Below are 17925 nucleotides of genomic sequence, written 5' to 3' on the forward strand. Positions count from 1 at the left end.
ATTATCAATTTTTTGGAGAAGGATAATGGAAATAATATTTCCCTGAATTAGGAAACTTAAGAGAAAAGAAACTGAAATCCACGAATGAAATCTAAAGGTAGCAAAACCTATAGAGGGAAGCCATAAATTAGAATAAGAACATGCTATGAGATGTAACACGGAGTGGGGCTTCACACCCAAGCAGGAGAATTAGACACTATAGATGGGCTGTAGTACTAACCAAAGGAGAATCAAGGGAGGGACTGAACTATGTACAAATAAGGTGACCGCTAAGGGGAGAGGTTCACATTCTGTTAGGGAATCAGGCTCTCCAGATAAGCAGAACCTTCTTACTGTACCCATTCAATGGGGAATTGATTTGTATTTTAGGACTGGAGGAAAAAAAAAAGGCAGTGCTTCTAGACAAGTGCTCTTTATAGAATATAAAATAGAATCTTTTCCTTTCCTAGTTTCATCAGTGGGTCTATAGAATTCTTGACAAGATGCTTGTCTCTTACAATATGATAGTGTACTTAATCATCTATAGAATCAATTAAAAGTTAACTGAAACAACAACTCAGCAAACTTGGGAGTATTTAAATAAATCCACCCAAATTATTAACATTTCTACATAATATTCTATACAAGGTGTCCCAAAAGCCTCGCGCTTTGGAGAAAGAAAAAAAAAGTAAAAGGAATAGCTTAAAACTGCCCCTTTTGCGACACCCTTTGTGAAATCGAAAGAAAAACCTCCATCTAAAATAACTCTAGACTATATAAAATACTTTGAAGTCTACCTACTGAGATATACATAAGAACAAGATAAATTCAATTGGAGACCATTGTTTATAGCCCATAAACATGTATTCAGGCCTATAATGCCATGCTAAGCTCTGACAGTACAAAGATAAAGTCCTCTCTGAATAATGCAAAGTTTAGTTCCAACTCTTCATGAGTTGGCATTTGGCAAAAATATTGAGTGCTTTTGCCATTCCTTCTTCAGGTCATTTTATAGAAAACTGAGGCAAACAAGGTGAAATGCCTTGCCCAGGATCACACACAGCTCCTAAGTGTTGGAGATAAGATTTGAATTCATGAGGATGGGCTTTCCAGATTCCAAGGCCAGAGAAGAGACTACATTAAAAACAACTATATACAAAAAAGACAGGACAAACTGGGGATAAACAAGAGGGAAAACACTAGAATTAAAGGATACACGGACACAGGGACACAGGACACACACACACACACACACACGCTTCCTATAAAAAGATATGATTTTAATTGAGGTACAAGGAAGGCCAGTAAGGTCACGAGAGCACTACAGGCAAGGGGGAGGTGATGACAGTGTTGGCGGCCTGCATGGGATGGGGAGAGCGTGGGGGAGTGACAGGAGCTGCTGGCGCTGACTGCGTAGAGGGCAGCAGATGCCTCCATCATGAGAGGAGGCCGACGGACCAGAGCAGGCTACTACACTGACCCAGGCAATGGTTCAGGACTCAGGAGAGTGGAAAGTGTCAATGGGCAGGACAGTGAATCCAAGAGTCCTTGATGAGGACTGGCTGGGGGAAGGGGGAGAGCAGGACCAGGGAGGACAGCCAGGCTGTGAGTGAGTGACTGGGAGAATGGTGACGCCCTCCACAAGAGAAGGGAAGGGCCCAGGAAAAGCCTGTTCAGTTTGGGACAAGCAGAGTTTCAGACGCCTACAGGACACCCAGCCTGAGGCGTCCCAAAGGCAGCGGAGCAGGCAGTCAGGGCAGAAGCTAGGGCCAGAAAAGGGTGAGATCTCCAAGGGAAACAGTAATAGAGGGAGAAGAGGATCAGAGACTACAGAACATCCATGATGAGCGGCCAGGAGCAGTGTGAAGATTCAAATAAAGCCAACAGAGAAGGGCTGATTAGCTGAGGAGGAGATGAAGCAAGGAGAAAAGCAAGGAGGGGTCACCAGTCCTCTCCGAACAGTCAAGAAGGATGAGGACTGGAAAAATGCCATAGATGTGATAATCAAATTAGTAGTCATGTTGGAGGCAACAGGCTTGGCTGAATGATGCTGGGAAGAAGAGTGAAAAGGAGTGCAGAAAGCTTTCTTCAAGAGTTCAGCCACTGGATGCCCGTTGGTTGGTGAATGGCCGAATGAGTTAGGGAATTTGAAAGCAATGGAATATTCCTGTTCTACAAGAAATGATCAGGAGGCCAATTTTAGACTTATATGAACAGATGAGCGAAGGGAGCAGAACCAGGAGAATGTGACAACAAGATTATGGAAAGATCAATTGTGGCAGACCAAGCTGTTTTGTGATCCAAGACAATGCCAATAAACGTGGGATGGAAAATGCCACCTGGATCCAGAGGGTGAACTATGGAGACTGAATGCAGATCAAAGCATTTGTTTGATTTTTCTCTTTTCCAATTTTTCTCTCACAACATGGCAAATAGGGAAATAAGTTTGAAATGACTGTACATGAAGGGAGAAAAAATTTAGAACTCAAAAACTTACAAAAATGAAAACTGAAAACTATCTTTACATATAATTGGAAAAAGAGAATACTATTGAGGGAAAGAGTTTTAGCCACATGAATAGATCAAGTTAGGGAATTTGAGGAATGACGGAGATATGAACATGTTTGTAAGCAGTAGGAAAGCAACTGGTACACATGAAGATTGAAGGCAAGCAAGAAAGGAGACAAATTGTGAGAGAAGACAGAATGAAATGGTATCACATGTGAAAGGGTTTGCGTTGGCAAAAAGAAAGGCCACTTCATATGAAACAGAAGTGAAGGAGGAGACAGGAACAAAATACATCTGGGCAATATGAAATGAGGAGGAGGGGAGAAAAGGAAGTTCTCAGTTAAATGGCCTCATTTTTTTCAGTAAAATAAAAGGCAAGCTAAGAGAAAGGAGAACCATGGGAGGTTTGAGAAGAGTTAAAAAGTTTTGAAAGAATCTGTGTGATAAGTGTAAGAATGAATTAATTACGAAGATAGTAAAGTACTGCCTTGCAGCAGTAAAGGCCCAGTTGAGTAAAAATTCTGCAATGCAATGATAGGGGGCAAGGAACTCAGGAGGGCACGGAAAACTGAAATGGTTCATCAAGGGTCCACGATGGAGAATGGAGGAGAGAGTAGCCAGTGCAGGAGTGATGGCCTGGGAAAGATATGAGATTTTCTAAAAATGTTTCTCCTTACTCTCTCTTGCCCTATTTCCTTCTTTCTCTGCTTACCTGGACATCTTTTTCTTGTACCCCTTCTTTTACCTTAGTTCTCTTTAATCTTAGCTGTATTTTATTTGTTATATCTATTGAAATAGTTTTCTGCCCCTATTATTTTTTATTGTTGTTTTTTGTTTTTTTGCTGAGGCAATTGGAGTTAAGTGACTTACCTAGGCTCACACAGCTAGGAAGTGTTAAGTGTCTGAGACCAGATACTGACTTCAGGGCTGGTGCTCTATCCACTATACCACTTAGCTGCCCCTGCCCTTAATTTTTAAAGCAACTTAGTTTAACTTTGAATGTGACTCTCAAAAAACAAAAAAAAACCAAACCACCACTATCCTAACTAAATTTCTGCTTAAAAATGTGCTTTTTACTTTCATAGTTTTTGCTATTTTTTTAAGGATAAGTGATTTTTTACCCAAAAGGTACAAAGTAACTTTCCCCCCAGAGGTTCATTAATCAAGATCAAACCTAAAACTAGTTCTAAATTACAAAAATATTACTAAAGCTATATCTGACAGTAGAAATTCACTTTATTGTTTAATGTAATAAAAATACTAAATTAAATCTTACTAACTAGTGATTTAAATTATGAATCAAATCTGGATATAAATCAATTAAATTTAAATCAAATCCACTCTGATCATATTATAGACAAATAACAAGCAATTAAGTGTAATGCAAGGGTCAGAAAACTATGAGCAAAAGGCCAAGTTCTGCTGCTGCCTTTTTTTAAAGTCTGATTTTAAAATGGTTTTTACATTTTTAAATAAAAGTTTTACGGTATTAAAAATGTAAAAAACATTCTTACCTTGTCACTCATACCCATACAGGCTGGATCTGGCTCTTAGCTGTAGTTTGCCGACCACCAATACAGTGTATGGAGAACCAAGAGGGGCCCTGAATCAAAGATCTGCTTAATCAATGAAATGGTGAGTGTTTTTATTTCATTATGTACTTAGTGTTCCTCAAAGTTCTAAGGATATAAAAAGGCAGTTTCTATACTCAATAAACTCATGGGGAGGATAACATGCAAACAACTATGTACAAGTTAAGGAAATAATCTATAGTGGGGAAATGGGGATCAGGAAAAACTTCTCATAGAATGTGGGACTTTAGTTGTAACTCGAAGGAAACCAAGAAGCTCAGAGCATTCCTGGAACAGGGGAGATAGCAGGTGAACTGTCCAGAGCTAAAGATGGAGTATCTTATAAAAGAACAGCTAGGTCAGTATCCTTGGATATGAAACAAACTGGCTACATCACCCTGGGCAAGTCACTTAGCCTTCCCAGAGGAAGACAACTAAGACACCTAATTACACAGCAAATGTAGATACACAGAGGTCCACAGATAGATTTCCTAGCATCTATGAACTTATATTGGGGAGTGGGAAATGGAGGAGGGGATTACATCTTTATTTTTCACTAATCTCTAAGGGAAACTTAGCATTTTCTTCAGTCATGAATATTAGCAGCATACATCAGTCGCATTAAGCTTTACCAGATTTCAAAAAGGTTCCATGACACACACAAAAGCTATGAACCCCTGGCATGTGTGAGAATTAGTTCCAGCAAAGCTCCCTGAACCTATGAAATCACAATTCTGGTTAAAAAAATGAAAAAAGGCAGTGATAATGGCGGGGTGTCGCTGAAGGTAAAAGACACATCAGACCTGTACATTAGCAAGATTTTTTTCACAATCAAAAGGGAATGAAGGGAAGACCTTGGACAAGGACTAATTCCACTAGAATAATGCAGGTAAGAAGAAATCTAAAGAGGAAAGTACAATGGTACCAGTTTCCTCTAATTCTGCAGCTTGTTAGGCTGGTTTTCCTACCTCACTCTGCACAGCAAGGGGGCCCAGTGGAGAGAGTGTGGGCCAAGATTCAGGAAGGCTAGAGTCCAAATCCAAGTTCAGTCACTCAGTGTGATCCAGGGCAAGTCACTTAACCCAGTCTGCCTCAGTTTCCTCATCTATAAATGAGCTAGAGAAGGAAATGGCAAACCAGTCCAGTATCTTTACCAGTATCCTAAAAGGGTCATGAGTCAGATGCAACTAAACAACAGAGCCTCCCTTTACCTTCCTTCTCTGGGAGTACAACAAAAGGTAATTGCAACTTTGTCTCAAAACCTGCTCTAAGAGTATTTCATTGGTAACTGCTTTAAATGGAATTTTACCACAGATGCTTTTAGGAAGACCACTAAATATGAACGAGTTCACATTGTTTAAAAACTATGAAATGTGTGCAAATATCATGTCTACACACATACATACATCCTCTCCATTAAGGTCCTATCTGATAACATTGTATTATGGTGCTGATTTTTTATTGTTGAAGGCTTCATTAGTGGACTGAAAACCCTCCTAGGTCCTTAAAAAGGATCATTTAAATATGGCAATGAGTAAGTATCTCTTTTCTGAGAAGTTCAAGAAGTTCATTATCATATTGTTGATAAAGAAAAATGGTGATGACTTTTATTCAGTCACACTCTCAAAACCATTTACAAAGTTATGAAGAGAACATTCACAATGATGAAATGAGAAAACCCTAAAGGTAAAACATACATAGTTGGACAATAATTGCTTCGCTATTTTGAATGAGATCCACCACCAAGAAAAGACAAAAACAAAAAAACACACACCCACAAAAAATACCTGAACACAGGAAATTCCTCTCGAATTTACTTAGAAGACTAGGCTTAACAAAATTGTGTCACCAAATGTGTAGACCATTTGTGCACTTCAATTCAACAACTGAACCCTCACTGCTGCATGACAATTCTTTTGCACATTCTTCCAAGATCAACTTTCACTTTCCTCAAACTTTATTTTCTCAGACTACCTATGCTCTTCCTCCCCTGCTTTTGTCTCTCTCTCCTCTGCAGAAAATTTTGCCACTTACTTTAATGAAAGGAATGAGAGTGATGGCAAGATCAGGAATTTGGGAAACAGCTGCTTTCGGGCATACATAATCTGATTATCTCTAGCAAGAGAAAATGGCAGCAGGATACTTAAGGAATTGTCATATATGTGTGTGACATAACAGAAAGCACTCCCTAATAATACAAGTGGTCAAAGGATTTGAAGAGAAATGCCAACTCTACAAAGATGATAAAAATTAGAGTCAAAACTAGAAGATGATACGAGAAGTTAATACAGGCAGAGGGAATGGTATCACCGAAGAAATGCCAGGAAAGGGCAAGTATCTAACAAAGAATCCAATTTAGCAATCCAAGTAATATGTACAAATAGTAGGAGGTAGGGCTGAGAAGGAGTCTGGGACTAGTCTCTGGGGGCCTTGCACATCAGGATGAAAAGAAGAATGAGAAGATCAAGATCCTACATGCAGGATGGATTGAAAAAAGAAAAATTAGAAGACAAATTAAGAGAAGTTATGAGGGAGTAACAAGCTGAACTAAGATAGTGGCAGTGGAAATAGAAAGGAATCCATTAGGTTCAATGACTTAACATTCTGTCAATGGGCACTTACAGCAGGTACAAAGTGTGTTGAATGGTAGGACATGGAAGAAAAGAAATTCAACTTAATAGTGATGACTTCAAGCTCTTAAACCAGAAGAGTAATATCACTAACATGATCCCCCTTCTACCTCTTAAAAGCCAAAGAGATGTGAAACCAGGCGTTTTTGTTTTTAGAACCAAAGGTTCTTATACTGTGAACTGAACAACTCAATATGGGGGCTACCTATACCTATATACCCAGAGTCACATAAAAATTTCTTAGGCAAAAAGGGGTCACAAGTACAAAAAGTTTAAGAGGTCCTGTTTTAGAAGATATTTACATAAAAGGAAAGCAGGAAGTCTCAGGAGTTGGTCAACAAGCATTTATATTTACTACTTGTTAAGCACTGTGCTAAACCAGAGGATAAAGAAAGGCAAAAATAATCCCTGTCCAATACACTCAATGAAGATAAAACACAGAGAGGAGTATATGGCCAAGAATTAAGTAGCTCATATTTAGATAGGAATCTGTAACTCTCACCTCACTGCAGAATACCAACATTAGGAGAGGAGTAAGCAAAAAGATTATATCAAAGGCAACAGGAACACTGAGACATAGGAGAAAAATGAAAAGAATATGGTGTCATGAGGTGAAGGTGATTTGAGTACTAAACGCTATAGAGGGTTTTACATTTAATCTCTTTATAGGGCGCCCCTTGAGTCTGTACAGTAGGAGCGTGAGCAGATGTGCCTTTAGGAAAAAATCTCTATTCAGGCAGCTGAGGGAAGGCTAGGTTGGAGTGGAGAGAGACTTGAGGGAAGGAAATCAGAAAGCAACAGCAATTGTCCAGGTGAGAAGTGATGAAGATGCGAAATGGTGCTGACTAGAGAAGGGGCCTGGAGGCAAGTGTGGCAAAGATAGAACTGATCAGAACTGACAATAATTGAATATGGAGAGGAAGGAATAGAAGGGGGAGAGAAGAGTTAAGGAAGAGAATGACGTCCTAATATAACAGCATCCTATCACATATATATACTATAACTTGTTTGTTCATCCCTCAGTTTATAGACATTCCCTAAGACTCCCATTCTTTGCTACTTCAAAACGTAACTTTTACACATTCATAGTTTGTTTGATTAGAACTAATCCCTCCCTTTCCTATTTCCCCCTTGAGTAAAATAAATTTCTGCACTCAACTGCACCCTTCTTTTGACCAATTCAGATGAGACTGAAATGTCAAAAGTTCCCCCTACACTTTCACATCAACCTGCACACCACAATTATAATTTTCTCTAACTTTCCTTTCTTTCTCACTCCTACCACGTTTTCCTCTTCCCCTCTCTTTCCATTCATCTCTAAGATCAACATGACATAAAAGAACCATTTCCAGGTTTGGTCCACTGAGACTCCCTAGAGACCCCAGTTAAAGATAAGGTTCAAAGGAGATATATTTATCTCTCCATACTAGGATGTAAACAATTTGTCTTTAATACTTTATCATTGTTGGATTCATGTTAACTTTTTTATGCTTCTTTTCACTGCTGTTTTAATTTCAAAGTTTCTATGTAGCTCTGGTCTATTCATCAGGAATGCTTGGACTCTCTCTATTTTATTAAAGCTCTATTTTTTCCATGTTGCATTATATTTATTATATTTCTTTTGTCTTCTGGAATACTGTGTTCTAAGTTCTCTCCTTTACTAGCTAAATTATAGGTAGTAAAGCTATGTAGCTGCTAAATTATGTGTGATTATGAACTGTGGTTCAGTGTCTTCTTTGACCTGGAAGTTCTGTATATTAGATATAATCTGGTAATTTTCATTTTGGGATTTCAGAAGAAATTTTTTTTTCTATTTCCACTTTGCATTCTTGCTCTAAGAGATTTAGACAGTTTTCTTTTAAATTTTCTTTTAACAGAAAATCTAGGTTTTATTTGTTATAACATTCAATAATGGTTTAATTTTTTTTTCCAGGTTAATTGTACTGATTATGAGATATGTTTTAATATTTTTTGTTGCCTCGTGAGTCATTGTCTTCTCTTTGGTCTATTCATATTTTTTAAGCAAAGTTTTGTATCTCTTGTAACAAGCTGTTAATTCTTTGTCTAATCCTTTCTTCCATAGTTCTCATTTCTTTTCCATTTTTCCCAAGTGCTGTCATTCCATTTATACAGTTTTTAAAACTCTTGCTTCATTGCTTCAAATTCATCTAGATGAATTCCCGCCCAAGTTATGTCTTTCTCTGATGTTCTGCTTATAAGTATTTTTGGAATCATTTTCTTCTGAATTTATATCTTGGGCTTCCTTGCTCCTTTTGGTAGGATTCTTTTTTGTTTGCTCATTTTCCCAGATTATTTCTTGACTTTAAACCTGATGTCAGGGCTTGGCTCTGGAGCACTTTTGGAGCAAAGTTATTATTTTATCTTATTGCTGCTTCCTTGGGTACTACACTGTTGTGCTATTTCTGAATTTCAAGAACAGCCTGGAGCTGTGTTTGCATGCTGTGCAAGCTTTCAATGCTCCCAAAGTGATCTATTCTGAGGCAAAATTTATTTGCTATCCATCCTAGTCTACGCTCTGTAAAAATCCTGAGCTGGGTTGGATTTGTGCAATACTAGGCTAGTGTTGGACTTGCCCTCTATCAGTCAGCTAGGAAACTATGTTGGTTCAAACAGAGAACTTTCTTTGATGGGATTCCTACCTAGTTATTCCTCTACAGGTTGGATTAGGTGCTAAAACTGTGCCTGAGGTCGGAACCACACTGCGGCTGCTGCTTCTTCCCAAACTTCCTCCTTTCTTTGTAAAGTACTCAGCTCCCCCCTTCTCAGTTTAATACTGGTTCAATCATTTCAGTGGCATCCATGCACTTTTCATGATCCCATATGGGGCTTTCTTGGCAAAAGAGAATAGAGAGGCTTGCTATTTCTCCAGTTCAGTTTACAGATGAGGAAATTGAGGCAAACAGGATAAAGGGACTTGTCCTAGGTCACAAAACAGGTAAATGAGGATGGATTTGAAAGTGGGTCTTCTGATTCCTGGCTGACCCCAAAACATAAGTAGATTGTTTTAAATCCTCCACTCCCCACAATTCCTACAAAAGTTCAGCACCACTCAAACTTACAAAACCTTATTATTCCAGAGAGTCATCAGATTTATTTCTGACTCAATCAATCAATATCCATTTATTACGTGTCTACTATGTGCCTCATACTGTGCTAAGTGCCAGGATACCAAAAAAACCCAACTACCTTTTCAGTTTGCCCTGAATCTTATGATCCAGACCTAGATGGCAGGCAACAGAGCTGCCACTTGATACTGTCCCCTTCATGGTTACCCAATATGGATCTGGTGGTATCTCAGTATGGGTCTAAAAGGTCCTCCTGCCCTGACTTTGGAGTTTCTAGGGCTGCCATTTTGAATCCACTTCCTCAATGTGAATATCTAATCCACTATGATAATTTCACTATGGTAATGTACAGAGAAAAGCTATTTCTTTATAACTCAGTTAACAGCAAAACTCTGACAAATTATAAGATAATAGCTAGGGTTAGAGGGAGAGGTCAATTTTGCCATAATAGGAAAACTGCAATTGGGCTTTCAAATTGATAATAATTTGAATGAAGCCAATCACAGACAATACTGGCTTAATGTGGTTCTGTAAACAAAGGAAATCCATCTAACTAATTAACATCACTTTTACCTTTTAAAACTGAACCATAATCTTTTCTCATTCCACCTTTCCTTCTGCCTAACCTCTGCTTCCATTTCAATACCAACATCATTCAGTTCTTTCCCAAGTTATCACCTTTCCACAGGTTAAACTCTCTTTCCCATTCTGATCCCTTGGTGAACCACTTTAAGTCTACATTATATTCTTAAGTTCTTTTGTCTCTTTATTCTACTGCCAATTTTGTCACGTCAAGGTAGTCTTGAATTTTTTCCACTATCTTCTACCTTTGATTCTAGTCTCATGCTACTAAATCAAAACAGGAGGAAAATCACTGGAAATCATGTTGACTGGAGCCACTATAATCTCAACTACCTGGGGTCCTCACTATGATAAAGCAATCCTTTTATTCATCCTATTCACCAGAGTAGCTTTTCTATAGCTCCCTCGTTCCACAATCTTGAAAGCTTTGACTCATATTTCACTGGAGAAAAAAAAAAAAGCCATTTTCTCCTAGCACTCCCTGCTCATCTTATTTTATATTATTAAGATGGCATTCCCCCCAATATTGACTTCTTTACCTTGTCTCAGATGAAGAGGTCAGTGCCAAAGCAAACCTCTACATAATGGAATCTATATGATCTCATTCCATCCCATCTTCTCTAGCAAACACTGCCCCCTCAATCATTCACACACTCACAATTATTTTCAAAGTCTTTTCCTCTTTACTGGCAGTTTCCAGGCTGCCATGTTTCTACCATCTTCAAAAATTTCTCACTTGATCAGTCCATCTCTTCCTTGAAAAGACTATTTACAATTAATTTCTCTATTTCCTTTACTCTCATCCTCTCAATTCTCTGAAGCCTGGATTCAGGCTTCCTAGTTAGGCTGAAGTTGCTTTCTCCAAAAATACTAATAATTTCTTAAGTGCCAAGTCTAATGGCCTCTTCCCATCTTCTTTGACCTCTCTACACTCTTTTATACTGTTGTTCACCTCTTCTTAATTCATCTCTCCTCATTCTCCTATTGATCTAATCATTCCTTCTTAGTCTCTTGCTTAGATCTTCATCCAGGCCACATTCAGTAAATATGGACTTCCCCAATACTGTCCTGGGCTGTTGTCTCTACTTCCTCTATACAAAGTCACTTAGTGACCTCAACAACTCCCATCAATTTATCACCTTTATGCAGATGATTCTTAGATCCATTTATCCAGCCCTAATCTCTCTCCTGATTTTCAATCTCCTATTTTCAACTACCTACTAGACATCTCTAAATAGATAATCCCATGTCCAAAATTCTCATACTTTCCTTCTTCCTAAATTTCACTGCTACTGTCAAGAGTATATCATCCTTCTAGTCATCCAGGCTCAATCTGTCACCCTCAATTCCCCATTCATACTGACTCCACATGCAAATTGTGTTGATTCTAACTTAATATTTCTCCTATAAAGTTCCTTCTGTCCTGATACCACACCACTATGGTACCAGCCCCCTACTCATCTCATGTCTGAACTACTGTATTGCAATAGTCTACTGGTTAGCCTTCTTGTATCAAGTCTCTCCCCACTCCAGTCAGTCTTCCACAAATGTATCCATGTTACCTCCCTACTCAAACTCTGGTGGCTCAATTTTATTTCCAGGATCAAACCGGAAATTCTGTTTGTCTTATAAAGCCCTTAGCTTTATAAGTTTTCTAGGATTCTTATATCACATAGTCTCATCTACTGACTCTGTTCCCCAGTTTGGTGCATTTTCCTGACTGTTACACATAGCTGAAATTTTCTCTCCAACCTCTGCTTCCAGATTTTTCTGAAGTTTCAACTAAAATCCCACCTTCCACCAAGAAACCTCTCAGTTCTCTTTAATGTCTTCCCTCTGAAATGATCTCCAAATGATTCTATATAATTGCATATTTTCTCCCTTCCCATTAGACTGTTGGGCAGGGACTATTTTTTGTTTGTTTGTTTTTTTTTAACTTTCTTTGGAACTCCAGCACTTAGCACTGTGCTTGACATAGTAGGCACTAATATGTACTTTGACTGATTTGATTACTTTTATATTTGCACAAAGCAAATTGCTTCACTTAAGTTCTCTCAATGAATCGTTATAAGGATACTACAAGAGAGACCAAGAGTAGTATGATGTTTCACATTTTACAGATGGAGAAAAATAATTAGCCCAACGTCAATTAATTAGTGTTTATGAGTCTACTATGTTCAAAGCTTTGTGCTGTTGTTGAATTGTTGTCAGTCTTGTCCAACTCTCCATGACCCCATGTGAGATTTTCTTGGGTGTTTCTTACATGAGAGTTGTAACATTATTCATACTTAATAAATACATATTTTATAAGGGAACCCAAATTTTTTTAATTGATTGAGTAAATTTCAATTCTTGAAATACTAGATAGGGAACAACAGTCCTATAAGTTAAGGCTGACACTCAACCAGGTCAGAGAATCAAAGTACTTAAAAAGGGATAAGGTTTTGGTCAGTTCTTTAAGGAAAATGAGACCAAAGGGGAATTCTTGTCACTTTGGAGATCATGTGTTTCCTTATAGTTATCATATCTGCATGCTTTTGTATATTGTTAAAAAAAAAATCTATCAAAACAAAACTTTGGGTAACTCTGATGTCTTCTATAGTCTTGATAGTCTTGGAAGGAGATTCCCTTGTGTTTCAGGATCTTGACAGGGGGTCTACTAATGATCTTCCAAGTGACAAGAATTCCCTTTTGATCTCATGGTGTCCAACATACATACTTTTTCCCCTTGGAATCAGAAAATTCTGGAGTTGCAGTAGCCAGAGTGAAGAGAGTTCTAGCAAACAAGAGTAAAGCCTAAAATCTACAGCAATTTCTCCTTCAAATCAAAACTGAAAAGAGCCTACAAAGGGAAGAATCAGACTAATCAGTTACTATAATCTCTCATGCATGAGGGGCAACTCAATAGGGCACAGCATGTCAGTCTCCAAATCACTTAAGCAAAAGCTTATTCTGACTATGTATAACACACATTTTTAAAAACTAAAGACTCTTCATTTAAATTCTGTATAGGTTCTGATAAGCAGTGTGGCAGCCCTGTCACAGCACGCCAATCCAGAAGCCAGGAAAAAATCCCATATCTAACAGATACTAGCTGTATAACCCTGAGCAAACCACAACTCCTGGTGTTTTAGGCAATTCTTAAGATCTTAATTTGTATGGTCCAAAGTATGGACCAGCACTAATAAAGAACCTAGGAATTCCCTATGCCAATGAAATCAGAGGTTTAATCCCGATTCTTAAAAGTTCTCTTGGAGCGCATTTGCTTAAGAACTGGAGTTCTCAAATACTAGGCAACAAGTTCCTCTCCGAGACAAACCCTTTTTGTAAAGATCATAAATGTTACTTCAAGATTTAAAACACTCTTCTACCAACACATATCAGCCACCTCAAACCTATCACATTTAAATAAATTTGTCTTGATAAGCAGTGGTGCCAGTCTTCTGGTAAGCAACCTTTTGAAACTTTACTAAGCTAGTCTTTGGATCACGGACAATAACAGTTTAAGCCATGATTTCACTGGTACAGGTCTTCACATTGATAATTAATCAACAAGTATTTAAGCACCTAGTGTATTCTAAGAAGGTCAGGTGTTGATAATATAAACACAAATGAGGGAAGGCTACATGGAACAGATGACTTTTGACTTAGGCTTCAAATAACTGGCAGGAACTCTAGGTGAAAACAGACAACATTCCAGAAATAGGGAACACTGAGCACAGGTAGTCAGTCATAGGTCACATATGTGAAGCATAGTACATGCTTCGTTCTGGAAGCAGTGTGGTCTAATTTGGCTTGAAACTAGGAATTGATGGATAAATATAATACAAAATAGAGTTATTAAGTTAGAGCGACACTAGGTTTTGGACAGCTTTGACAACACAAAACCTAAGCTGTACAGAGAAGGCAATACTAAATCACTGAAGATTTCTGAGCAGACTGGTGGATGAAGAATGATTTTTCGGTTTGGGAAAGGAGATCAAAAGTAAGAGTAGAGACAAAAGACCAGAAAGAAGGCTGCTGCAACAGTAATTATTAATTAATTCATATGGAAATTAATTATGTAGTTCTGATGCTTTTCCCTTTATATCACAAGAAACAGGGGTAAAAGTGACAACTAGTTTCTAAACTTAGTTACAGTACCACGTATAGAGTACCTACCAAATTGACAAGGAGCTAATTAATTACCTAATCAATTTATGTTTGCTGCAATTTTTAAAAACTGACCCACAAAAGATTACAAAATAAAATTATACATCATTAGAGACATTGTGGTACAATGAATAAAGAACTGGCTAAGACCACCAGAGTTGGATACTGTACCACCTGACTTAGTAGCAAGCCTCTTCATTCCCGGGGTCTGAACTGTCTCCTGCATGAGGAGAATATGCTAGATGATCTCTCTAGGATCCATTCCACATCTAAATTCAGATCTATGATCCTTTGCTAACTTCAAACGGGAGGGAAAAAAAGGCTTTCCCTTCACTCTATAGACAAATTTAATGGGGGCTATGACACATTAATTGTCAATTCAATAAATTGGTTAAAAGGTATTCTTTTGTACCAGCCAGAAATTTTTAAAGTGTATTCTCAACTATAATCTCCTAACAATCAGAAGGAAAAAAAAAAAAAAAAAAAAAAACACTAAGGCATGATGGCTAATTTAATTAAAAGGCATAGTCACTGTCAAAAATCAAGTTTTTGCCAGACTGCGATTAAGCAAGCATGAAACAAAAAATAAAATTTAAAAGTATGCTGGAAACAAACTAAAAAATATAGATATAGACAAAAGTTTTAGATCTTATGTAGATCAAGCTACAAGAATCAATTTCCCTAAACTATTTAAATACCCACAGGGCACACAGTTCACGAGTTCTGTTCTTGCTAAGAGATAAATGAAGAATCCGAAAAAATTATTTCTCCACAAATGTGAAGACTTCTTGGTGGACAGATCTTGCCGATATTCTACAGGACTCCCTTGTCCTTTACTCTCAAACCCCCCTCAAAAGCCCTCATTAACTCCCGACTTTACTCTCAGGTTTTCTCACACTCACTTTTGCCACCTATATAACCCACCCTTTCCAACACCTGACACTTTCAGAGTCTTTCAAAAGCTCCAAACCATATCATGAAACCAAGAGACAGACACCACTTGCCTTTGTGGTCTTCATTTTTCCACCAATGAAGGGTCAAAATTACCCCGAATAAGGGTCATCCACCCAAAGAGTATTTCACTATCTGCTTCCTAAACATCTTGAACAAAGGGGTTAGGAACTGTTAAATTCTAAGGGTTTTGGGGGGAAGGGATTCAAGATTAAAACAAACACCCCGACCCCCGCCCATGAAGGGGGTAGCTAAGAGAAAGAAAGATCCCCCCATCCTCCCACATACCCTGGAGAGCTCCACCTTCCCCCCATCAGGCTAAATTTTACTCCAAAATGGTAACCTCCAAAATGAGTCTACGCCACCCCACCCCCTCGGTCTGGGCTCGGTGGCCAGCATCTACCTTTGGAAAAGAGGCAGATTTGGTTCCTAAGCCATTAGGTCCTTAACCAACCCCCACAGCGGGGTCTCTTCCCCCCGCCCCCCACTCCCGGCACACCCCCGCCCAGGCCAAGGGGCTGCTGCCCCTAGGTAGATTTCAGTGGCAGGGGAAAGACAAAACGCCGGCCAAGTGCAGGAGGTGTCCCCCCTGTACACTCACACACACGCACACTCACCCTCCACCCCCACACACACTTACACACTCCCACCCCAGGGCGTCCTTGAGAAGCTGCAGCTGCAGCCCAACAAAGTTGAGCCGCGCGGGCAGGGCCGGGCCGGGCCGGCCCCTCGGGCCCCCAGGGCCTCCCCGGCGAGGGCAGTCCCGGGGGCCTCACGAGGACTAGGGCGCAGAGGGAGGCGGAGGCCGAGCAGGCCCGGAAGGCCGGCGAGGCCCGCCGAAGGAGGATTTAAAGGGACGAGGGCCGGGCCCGGGCACGGGGCCCGCTGGGGCTGGGGGCCGGGCGGATGGGGCCCTCCCCGCCCAGACCCCGCGGCACCGAGCCCCCGGCCGCCGAGGTGGAGGAGGCAGAGCCGGGCGTCCGGGCCCGGGGTCTGAGGGAGCGTGGCCCCGAGGAGAGAGCCGGGCCGGGGGCGGTCGGGGCCCTAGGGGGCCGCGTTTGGAGGGCCCGAGGGGCCGGCGCACTGACTGACCTGCGAGTCGCCGATCGGCGGGGCCGCGCGCGGGGGCCGCGCGGGGAGGGGGAGAGGGGGAGGGGGCGCCGCTCCCTCCGGGTCCCCCCGAAAAGGAGGAAAAAAAATCCGTCCGGAGTTTAAAACAAAGAGGCGGAAATGCCCGAGCCCAGCCGAGCGAGGAGTCGGGGGCGCCGCGCTCCGAGCATGCGCACTGCGCCGTCCCGGCACCCGGGGCTCCCCCCGCCCCTCAGCACGCGGGGGCGACGACGGAGCCGAGCGAACCGAGGAGGGCCTGTCGCGAGGGAGGGGGCGGGGGCGGGGGCGAAGGCGCCGGCGCGGCCCAGGAAGTCCCGGGGCTGGGGCCGGGAGGCTGTTGGGTCACCTGGCTGGGCGTGGAGTCTGTCTCTGGGGGCGGGACCGCCGCCTCCCCTCCCAACCCAGCAGCCTGGGGACCCTTGGGAGCCACCCTCGTCCTTTGGGGTCCGCCCTCCCCCAGCGCCTAGTCTGAGGCCAGAGCCCGGAAGCCCCTGCCTGATGTTTGCAGGATGGGGTGGGGGGCTTTGGGAAGGAGGGGCTGAAACTACCCCCCCCCCCATACACACTCCTCGGAGGATAGAAAGGATGTCTACCCCTGAAGGGACCAATTTGAGAATTTGCAGAACCACAGTCAGCTGGCAAGCTCTTAATTGGTCAACTGACACCTGTAAAGCTTCCCCCAAAATCATCCCCAACAAGTGGTCACCTGGTCTGGACTCGAAGGTATCTGAGGAGGCGGAACCCACTCCTTTGGTTTTCGCTGGGCTGCGAGTGAAGCACGTGGTGCTTTACATCATGGTGACACCTGTCTGTCTAGGACTTGCTCCCATCACTCCTGGGGCTGAGCAGGAGGAAGGGCCAGAGCAGGACAATGTGTGTGTCCTCAAGCTACATCTGCACAGATCCACCTTTTTTCGGATGACATCCCCTAGAATACTTGAGGAGATAGCAGGCTTTTCCCTAGGCTAAACATGGGCAGCTGCTTCATCCAGTCCCACCATGGTCTCCTGAGCATCATCAGACCACCTTCTTCTGGAAGTGCTTCCAGCTGAAAATGTAGCGCCCAAAACTAAATATAACATCCCAGCTATTATCTGAGTACGCCGGCATTATCACTTACCATTACTACATAATGCAGGTTTAGAGCTCCTTTGCTCTGAAGGATAGAGCACCCTCCCAGTGTATATTAAACCATTAACGTCTATTCTTTATAGCTGACCATCAACTTATTCTGAATCCTTCTAAAGAGACAATTTTAAAGACTATATAGCTCTCCATCTTCCACAGACATAGCATGACTTTGTCAATGACTACAGCATTCCCTGATCTACCAGTTTGGTATCCTGTCAAAAAAAA

The 17925-nt window shown here is 41.1% G+C and overlaps 1 protein-coding gene across 3 annotated transcripts in view; it reads right to left on the reverse strand.

Moving 5' to 3' along the window:
- Positions 1-16857, reverse strand: part of PCGF3 (polycomb group ring finger 3) — a 90194-nt gene extending 73337 nt beyond the window's left edge. The window contains exon 1 of one of the 3 annotated variants that reach the window (XM_051966503.1): positions 16552-16857. The gene's annotated coding sequence lies outside the window, so the exon portion shown is untranslated. The remainder of the gene's footprint in view (positions 1-16551) is intronic. The other 2 variants (XM_051966504.1, XM_051966501.1) reach the window with 2 other exon arrangements.
- Positions 16858-17925: the final 1068 nt, after the last annotated feature.

The sequence above is a fragment of the Antechinus flavipes genome, chromosome 6 (genome assembly GCF_016432865.1).
Source record: "Antechinus flavipes isolate AdamAnt ecotype Samford, QLD, Australia chromosome 6, AdamAnt_v2, whole genome shotgun sequence".
Lineage (NCBI taxonomy): Eukaryota > Metazoa > Chordata > Mammalia > Dasyuromorphia > Dasyuridae > Antechinus > Antechinus flavipes.